This window comes from Ochlerotatus camptorhynchus, unplaced genomic scaffold (assembly GCF_037179485.1).
Source record: "Ochlerotatus camptorhynchus isolate MF236.1 unplaced genomic scaffold, CSIRO-AGI_Acam_v1.1 ptg000448l, whole genome shotgun sequence".
NCBI classification, from domain to species: domain Eukaryota; kingdom Metazoa; phylum Arthropoda; class Insecta; order Diptera; family Culicidae; genus Ochlerotatus; species Ochlerotatus camptorhynchus.
Window position 1 is genome coordinate 298,084 of NW_027040934.1, and position 9,847 is coordinate 307,930.

General features: G+C 38.5%; 1 long non-coding RNA gene across 1 annotated transcript; it reads left to right on the top strand.

Moving 5' to 3' along the window:
* Positions 1–4,851: 4,851 nt before the first annotated feature.
* On the top strand, positions 4,852–5,911 carry LOC135711968 (uncharacterized). The gene is made up of 3 exons (XR_010518517.1): positions 4,852–4,963; positions 5,200–5,326; positions 5,805–5,911. It is a non-coding gene; the product is annotated as an uncharacterized LOC135711968 (long non-coding RNA).
* Positions 5,912–9,847: the final 3,936 nt, after the last annotated feature.

The following is a 9,847-nucleotide window of genomic DNA, read 5'->3' on the forward strand; positions in this document are numbered from 1 at the left end:
ACCAACATCTGCTGTCTAAAGAATCTTGTTTGTTCGCTTATTCGATCGACGCTTCAGTATTGATCAGTGTTTTGGAACCCAAACTACAACAACGGTGCCGAGAGATTCGAATCTGTTCAACGTCGCTTTCTTCGTTTTGCGCTACTTGGGATGATCCGTGTAGATTACCCAGTTACGAAAGCCGTTGTCAACTTATCGGCCTAGAACTTTTCCGGACTAGCCTTAACTGTGACCGATATCCTGCAGGGAAGGACAAGTTGCGAGGCTATCCTGAGGCAGATTGATCTGAATGTTCAACCCCGACCGCTTCGTAATAACCGTATGCTAAGACTATAGCCTTAGTCTACGTCGCACAAATTATGGAGCATACGATGCGATTTGCGGACTGCAGAGAGTAATCAATAGAGTTGCATATGTCTTCAACTTACACGCTAACTTGAAAGTACCCATTAATGGTTGAAAATGACCCATTTTGAAGAAAAGTGGCTTAACTCATTAAATGAGTAAATTTTTTACCCATTAATGAGTATCTGTTACCCATTAATGAGTAATTGTTAATCATTAATGGGTAACAGATACTCATTAATGGGTAAAATTGTTTAATCATTAATGAGTTAAGCCACTTTTCTTCAAAATGGGTCTTTTTTTACTCATTAATGAGTACTTTCAAGTTAGCGTGTACATCTCTCCCGTGAAAGTTTTCTTCCGTTTTTCGCTGGCAGGAGTAACTGGCTATAACATATATGTTTTTTAATGTTCTTTGTGTTATGACCATGCTTGAATGTATTTTTTGTCTTACTATAGTTGATAAGGTTAACATCATTATGGCTTCATCCAGTCTGTTGATGTAAAACAACAATAAATAAATAAATAAATAAGTAAAGCATTAATTTCAGGGCATATTATATAAGTATAGAAGAGTGAAGAGCAACTAATCTGCAAACATTTTTTTTTTAATTTGTATGTGTACTTAACAAGGCTGAGATTCTTCATTGCCGTTGACATACTTTCGCGCGATATTGACCAAATTGTTTTTCACATATACATAATCCTAAAAAAAAACTTTGTCAAAGTCTCATTAATGTTTCCGTCAATGACATAGATTCACCTGGTAACAAAAAGTGCATTGAGCCACATTATTGTTATCTAAGCAGTTCAGGACGTAGATGCTTGTTCACTTTATCAGCTCTATGTAATTGTTTTGCCAAGTCATTTAATTTCGTTTCGAATTTAGCTAATAAAAAAATCTTCACAGGTTCGTCACTGACAATTGAGTTTTTTTTTTAATTTTGTAAACAATATCGGATTTTATACATTATATGAAAGAACTTTGTTTGATGAGCACAATTCATAGACTTTCATCTCGATTTTTAAATCAAGATTTGAAGCAAAATAAGAGCTTTATTGCTTCTTCTTTCCTTTATTTAACGTCGATCTCTGTTTCGCAATCTAGTGCCAATCACCGACGGACATCAATTGCCATCCATTAATGGCAATCGAATGCGCACGAAGGCAGCTTCCACACCTGCGTAGGATATCGCACCCATTCAACACACATGGGCCGGGACCAACGGCTTTACTTCCCTTCCGAAGGAAGACAGACGTTACCAGAGATTGTATGCCTCAGAAAAATCCCACCGACCTCGACTGGGCTTGAACCCAGACTTATTGGGGTGAGAAAGCAGTTACGCTTACTACTACACCACCGGCGCCGGCTTTAAGAGCTTCACTGTTTGATACTAAACTAATAAATTGACCAGCTCGCTCCCATACAAAGTCCCACCGAGGGGCGTTAATATTGTGAATTTTGCTAATGTAATCGCGCTTATTTAAAATAGTTCCAGTGTTCTAAAATTGATGAACTTTAGAATTTCGGTTCCATTTTTAATGCATATTACGCATATGCATTTACCTCAATACCCTTAAAAAACCCAATTCATCATGTTTTGTTGTTTTTGACATCATCCACATCCAGAAGGCCAGTCACTTTCAAATGTATGGGAATGGTAGGAAACCATTTGAAAATGCATGAAAATTTTCAGTTTTTATTCATTATCGGCTTTATGGGCAGTTTTAGATGCACGAAAATTGCACGAGTACATTACTATACTCGTTTATGTGTTTCCTTCATTGAAAGCATGTTTAGTCACAAATCGTGGATTTTCTGATATTCTCCATACTGAAGGGGCGACATCTCTCGGATCTTCAGTATAGCTATTACTCAAGTCATATAATTAATTGCCATACTTTGGATTGACGATTGTTAGCTTAAATTAGTTGCCAAAGCAGAATTTTGAATATCTTCGTTTTTTTTATCTAGTTCGATTATTTGGAAGGCTCAATCGCGTTAGCTTTACGGAGCCGATAATTCATTGTTCACTGTGTGTAACAAAATTCACTTAATTCTATGTCTAGTAGGAGTTGGGCCGATTACTCGTGGCTTACTCGAGGTTAGAAGGGTACATTTTCGAAGGATAGGATCAGGGGAGGAGCTTGGGGTAGGGTTTCGTTGTCTCATCAGAGCGTTGTCGCCAGTATGAACGGTAGTGCTGTTCTAGCTTCGTCCGGAGTTTGACCGGCTATGGTGGGTGACCAGTGGGCGACGATGAGACTCATCGAGACGGGGGGACAAGACAAACAAAAACTAATAAAGAGAGACAAAATACAAAAGGAATTAAATTCTTATACTAGACATTTGAAGAAAGACATAAACGGAATGCATATAGCAGAGATCACGGGTTGCCAACACGTCTCTGATAGGAACATAGGGTTGTCTTCCTTGGGCCTCGAGGGTATTCAAAAGTCGCTCTCTGGCGGCGTCATTATCCGTACATTGCCAAACTGCGTGTTCGATGTCATCGTAACCGTTTCCACACCGACAGATGTTGCTGTCCACGAGGTTTATTCTATTGAGATGAGCATCTAGCGAGTAGTGGTTGGACATAAGTCTACTCATCACGCGAATGAAGTCACGACTTAAGCCCAACCCAGACAACCAGAATGCACGTATATTTAAAGTTGTTTTCGTGATATACAAACATATATACAAACAAACAAGTCGTATAGAATGCAAAGAAATGGCTTATACGTACAAAAGTGGAGGCCATATACGTGCATATTTTCGTTTAATTTTAAACGAGTTGATTTAACATCATATGCAATTTGATCTGTAATAACAAATCCATTTTGAAAAGTCTTACGATGTAATCCGATTAAATTTGTGATACAGTACGACGGAAAAATGAGTCATCGCATATAAGTCGGAAATTTGCATTCTATACGATTTAACTTAAACATAATGCGAGGTATGCCATTCTAATATGCGATTTTGACTTAAATTGTAGCAATTTACGATACTGTCTGTACATTGTTATACGACTTCTGGTTGTCTGGGAAGCCTTTAAACCACGCTCTCGAAGAAACATTAGGAATAATTGAATGTAACCACCGTCCAAGATTTCCAGTGTCCCAATCGGTTTGCCAACTCGAAAAGGTACTCTGACGCACTAAATGGTAAAATTCATCGTGTGAAATTTGCCTGTCATACAATTCGCCTTCCTGCGCGCCCACCTTTGCGAGAGAGTCCGCCTTCTCATTGCCTGGGATTGAGCAATGTGAGGGGACCCATACAAAGGTAATCATATATGATCTTTCGACCAGCACACACATCTGCTCCCTTACCTTTGAAAGGAAATAAGATGAGTGCCTACCTTGTTTCATCGACCGAATAGCCTCAATCGAACTGAGACTATCCGTAAAGATGAAGTAATGGTCTGCGGGCATGTTGGAAATCATCCCCAATGCGAAGTTGATTGCTGCCAGCTCAGCAACAAAAACGGAACAAGGTTCCTGAAGTTTGCGGAAGGCGCTAGAGTTTTCATTGAAGACACCGAAGCCAGTGGATCCATTGAGACGGGACCCGTCTGTAAAATATCTTTTCATGCAATTGACTTGTTGGCACTTTTCAGTAAAAATACGCGGAATAATAATAGGTCGAAGTTGATCGGGAATCCCATGAGTTGCTTGTTTCATGGTCAGATCATATTCAATTGAGAAACTGCGATTGGTGAAGTGAACACGGTCTGGAGTATAACAAGGAAGACACATATCTGATGATATGTAGTGGTGGTAGATTCTCATAAATCGAGATTGTGTGTTCAGCTCAAGAATTTCTTCAAAATTAGCAATTATAAGTGTGTTTGTCACTCCGCATTTGATTAGTATTCTGAGAGAGAGCTCCCAGAAACGGTTCTGGAGGGGTGTTACTCCTGCCAGAACCTCGAGACTCATGTTATGCGTTGAGTGCATACAGCCTAGAGCAATACGCAGACAACGATATTGAATTCGTTCCAATTTTATTAGGTGACATTTTCTTGCCGAGAGAAAGCAGAAAGAGCCGTACTCTAGAACAGAGAGAATTGTTGTTTTATAAAGCGTTATGAGGTCTCCCGGATGAGCACCCTGAGGTGTTTGCAGCTAGCGTGTAGTGGTATAATAAACCATTCGAGTTAAACGTACACTAGAATGGGTTGTTTGTAGTTAGCGTGTTTCCGTTTAACGGAAACTCACACACATGAAAAAATGTGTAGTCGATTCCGCAGACGAAGGTCTGATCGAAAAGCAAAATAAACTCGAGGATGATTAGTATCTGACACCTCCAAGTAACAAGTCGTTTTTTTATTACCTCTTAAAATCACGGTTTCACTTTTAGTGTTTCAATTAGTAGTTCGGTGAAATAAATAAAAAGTCTATAGGTCCAACATACGGACTTTTCAGTTGGCGACGACGGAAAATAGGTTCAGTGGCAAGTGTTGAGAAGTGTTAAAGTGAAGGTGGAGTATAATTTTCGACCTAGTACGACGAACGCCATCAAGATAGAGCTTTTATTGCGATTCATCTGTCGGCTGCCGGTAGTTTGCTCTATTATCTTAATTATCTACAAAAAGCACTTCGATCCGGAGTGGTAAGTTTTTTTTTTCGTCGGGAGATTTTGAAAACCAATTTCGGTGGGTTTGGCGTTTTACGGATCGCAGTGGCTTAATTTCGGCTTCATTTTGACCCGGTAATTGAAAGGCGCTTTGTGTTGACCTTCATTTTATTTTCGATGCGCAAATAATAAATTGAGGAATATAAAAGAAATTTTTCGCAGCAATAGCCTTTTATTTTCTTTTATTAAGAGTGTTTTCTTTTATTTAATAGATAGTGATAGTCGGCGGGATTCACCATCGCTGTACGTCGATTCAGTGGCACTTCTGGTGATTTTCACGGCGCATCAATAGCTTCCGCATTTCCTCTCGTCGATCCTTCTTGGCCAGTTCCGGTCCAGGTAGCATAGCATAGCATAGCATAGCATATGCGATTGTACAAATCGTGGGTGGCTATATAATGGTCAACTAATACGTTTTGCAGAAAATATCGAGTGTTGACGCAGAAAATATCACTTGGGATTAGTGATTTTCCCCACACGAAAATAAAATCTACAATAGAATCATCGCATTATACACCTGGCCACATCCTTACAATCGCAGGGGAAGGGAGGGAAAGTTAATCCAACATCTACTTAAGAAGGTGCAGGGAACCCATACTACCTTCATAGGTGTCACAGGAAGGAAAGAGTTGTGTTAGTGGGAGGGTGAATGATTTGGCAACTCTATTCGTCAATATAGAGCATTTGATAAATCAGTGACAAAAAATAAAATATAAATAGATAAAATGGAAAGATCTCACCCGATTGGCCTAGAGACTTTGCAGCGTCATGTTTTCAGAAATGCTTTATTTAATTTTCTTGGCCAGTTCCGGTCCAGGTAGTACCCAAATCTCGACGTCAACTGACGGCTTGCGTGGTTGCCAAAGGGTAAGACCGCGAGTAGCGAAACATTACTCTTATCCCCGGTCGGCAAAGGCTGAACAACATTTTGGTGAGTAATTTTTTTTTTAACATTGAGAGGCCAGTTAGTGCATCCATTTGTAAGCAGACATTGTTTTATTGTAGAAGTGATTGCGCTATTTACCAGTGGAAAACATTTCTTTTTCACATTTAACATGGCTCAATCCACTTTTAGCACTACATTAGAACCTTTTCGCAAAGGCAATTCGTTTGGAGATTGGGTTGAACGTTTGGGTTTCTTTTTTAACATGAATAAAGTACCCGATGAAGAGAAGAGAGATCATTTTATTACGTTGAGTGGCCCTGTAATTTTCAGGGAACTAAAATTGTTGTACCTCAATGGTAATCTAGCCGAGATTCCTTATTTAGAAATGGTTGCCAAGTTGAAAGCAAGACTCGATAAAACCGAATCTGATCTTGTGCAACGTTTAAAGTTTAACGTTAAGGTGCAGCAACCGGATGAATCGTTAGAGGATTTCGTGTTGTCTGTGAAACTTCAAGCAGAATTCTGCAATTTTGAAAACTTTAAACAACTGGCTATTCGTGACCGTATTGTTGCTGGTATCCGGGACAAATCTCTTCAGCAAAGATTGCTCAATGAAGAGAAGCTAACGCTAGAGACTGCGGAAAAAATAATTACTACTTGGGAAATTGCCAGAAATAATGCAAAAAACATGGATCACAGCAACAGTGTGGACTTAATAGCGTCTTTGAAGGCTTCTGGTTTTCCTGGGGCCAGGCTAAATACATTGGCGGCCACAATGGAGTTAGCGAGGGCGAATGCCAATACAGAGGTTCCGCAAAACCGGGGACCGGTCAAAACTAGATAAGGTTATTCCCCTTATCACAAAAATCAATGGAAACAAAGGCAAGGGCAGAATATGCAATAGCGGAACCGAGGTCAAGACAAAGAGGAAAGAAATCGTCTTTTGAATCGCCCTAACTATTCACAAATGGTGTGCGATTTTTGTGGTGTCAAGGGGCACATTAAACGGAAGTGTTTTAAATTAAAAAATATGCATAGGGATGCTGTGAACATGATCAATCCGAATACTTCTGGATCCAACCCGGACGAGTTTTTGAGCGATATGTCAACCGAATGCGAACGGATTCAGACAGTGAGAATGATGCGAATGGTGAGAAACATGTTCTTCAATGTATGCATGTGTCGTCTGTAGGGAAAATAAGTGAATCTTGTCTTTTGAGAGTAGCAATTGATAATGTTTTGTTTGATATGGAAGTGGATTGTGGTTCGTCTGTAACTGTTATGAGTAGAAAGCAATATTTTGATAATTTTTTAAAAGTTTTAACAAAGAGTCAAAAAAATTTGGTTGTTGTAAATGGCACGAACCTTGTGATAGAAGGAGAAGTAGATGTTTTGGTTAATTTAAGGGGATTTTCGGCAAATTTGAAGCTTTTGGTGCTAAATTGCGACAATAAATTTACCCCTTTATTGGGAAGAACATGGTTGGATGTATTTTTCCCGGATTGGAGAAACTTTTTTGTGAATTCTATTTTTTCTAGTTCTGAAACTGACCGCACAATAGTTAATGAAATCAAAAATAAGTTCAATGGTGTTTTTGTTAAAGATTTTTCTTCTCCAATCCAGGGTTTTGAGGCGGATTTGGTTTTGAAATCTGAAGTCCCTATTTTTAAGAAAGCTTACGACGTACCGTACCGTTTACGGGAGAAGGTCGTTGAATATTTAACAAAATTGGAAAATGAAAAGGTGATAACACCAGTAAAGACGAGTGAATGGGCTTCTCCTGTGATTGTGGTAATGAAGAAGAACAATGATATAAGGCTAGTAATAGATTGCAAGGTTTCGGTTAACAAGTTTATCATTTCAAATACTTATCCGTTGCCCACAGCTCAAGACGTGTTTGCTGGTTTGGCTGGGTGTAAGATTTTTTGTTCATTGGATCTTGAAGGTGCTTACACTCAGTTGTCATTGTCAGAAAGATCTAAACAGTTTATGGTAATAAATACTATAAAAGGACTGTACGTATACAACCGGTTACCGCAAGGGGCATCATCAAGTGCTTCGATTTTTCAGCAGGTAATGGACCAGGTTCTAAATGGAATTGAACATGTTACGGTATATTTGGATGACGTTTTGATCGCAGGAAAGGACTTAAATGATTGCAAGAAAAAGCTATTTATAGTGCTTGAAAGACTTCAGAAAGCTAACATCAAAGTAAATTGGAACAAATGTAGATTTTTTGTCTCAGAATTGGTCCATCTAGGACATGTTATTAGTGATAAAGGTTTGATGCCATGTTCAAGATTTCTACAATTGAAAAAGCGAAAGTGCCTCGAAATGAGACGGAACTAAAGTCCTTTCTAGGATTGATCAATTATTATCATAAATTCATTCCTAATTTGTCGTCAAAGCTTTATTATTTATATAATTTATTGAAAACAGACGTTAAATTTAATTGGAATTACAACTGTGATAAAGCCTTTGAAGAAAGTAAAAAAGCACTAGTGGAGGCGAGGTTTTTAGAGTTTTATGACCCGAATAAACCAATAGTTATAGTTTCTGACGCTTCTGGATATGGATTAGGTGGAGTAATGGCACATTTGGTTGATGGAATTGAAAAACCAATCTATTTTACATCTTTTTCGCTGAATACAGCCCAACAAAAATATCCGATTCTTCATTTAGAAGCCCTAGCTTTAGTTTGCACCGTGAAAAAGTTTCACAAATTTGTGTATGGAAAAAAGTTTTTTATTTACACAGACCACAAGCCATTAGTCGGAATTTTCGGTAAAGATGGAAGAAATTCAATTTACGCTACAAGATTGCAGAGATTTGTGCTAGAACTGTCGATTTATGATTTCGAGATTCAGTATAGACCCTCAAAACACTTAGGAAACGCTGATTTTTGCTCACGTTTCCCTTTGGATCAAGCGGTACCTGTTGAATGCGATAAAGAATTAATCAATAGTATTAATTTTAGTAGGGAATTCCTTATTGATTTCGCAGTGATAGCTAGTAAAACCATAGAGGTAACTCTAAGACCACTGGGTACCGAAGAAAATCATTATTATTTTTGGCTCACTCAGTACCAGAACAACGGTCCCAAGCAGTCCCAAGCTATTTCACTCACCCCTGCATGTTCTGCATGAATCCACACACCCCTGATGTTATCTGTCAAACTTTCATAGCGAATCAAAATAAACATAGTGTAGTAATAGAATTTCAACTAGAATAGGGTACGTTAATCGTTTGCTTGGGACCAATAGGCTACTTAAGTGGTGAGCCAATTTAAAATCGTTAGTTTCGTATTGATTGTTGGTAAAACTAAGGAGGATGAATTTTTGCAAAATGTTATTTCTTTCATAACTAATGGTTGGCCAGATAAAGTAAACAAGCAATACATTGATGTGTACGCTAATCAACAGGATTTAGAATTAGTAGATGAATGTCTACTATACCAAAATAGAGTAGTAATACCTGTAGCAATGAAAAATCGAGTTTTAAAGCTTTTGCATGCTAACCATGCAGGAATAGTTAAAATGAAGCGACTAGCTAGACAAAGCGTGTATTGGTTCGGCATTAACTCAGATATTGAGGGTTATGTGACAGCTTGCGAAACATGCAATAGTATGATGATAGTTTCAAAATTTAAAACTGAGTCTAAATGGATACCAACGACGAGACCTTTTAGCAGAATTCATATAGATTTTTTTTATTTTGAGCACCGTACATATTTGTTAGTAGTTGACAGTTACTCTAAATGGGTTGAAATTGAACTAATGCGGAATGGCACAGATTGTGGTAAAGTTTTAAAGAAATTGGTGGCTTTATTTGCTAGGTACGGATTACCAGATGTTTTGGTATCAGACGGGGGTCCTCCATTCAATGCACATGCCTTTATGGACTTTTTGAAGCGGCAGGGAATCAATGTTCTAAAGAGTCCGCCATATAATCCTTCCAGCAATGGGCAGGCAGAA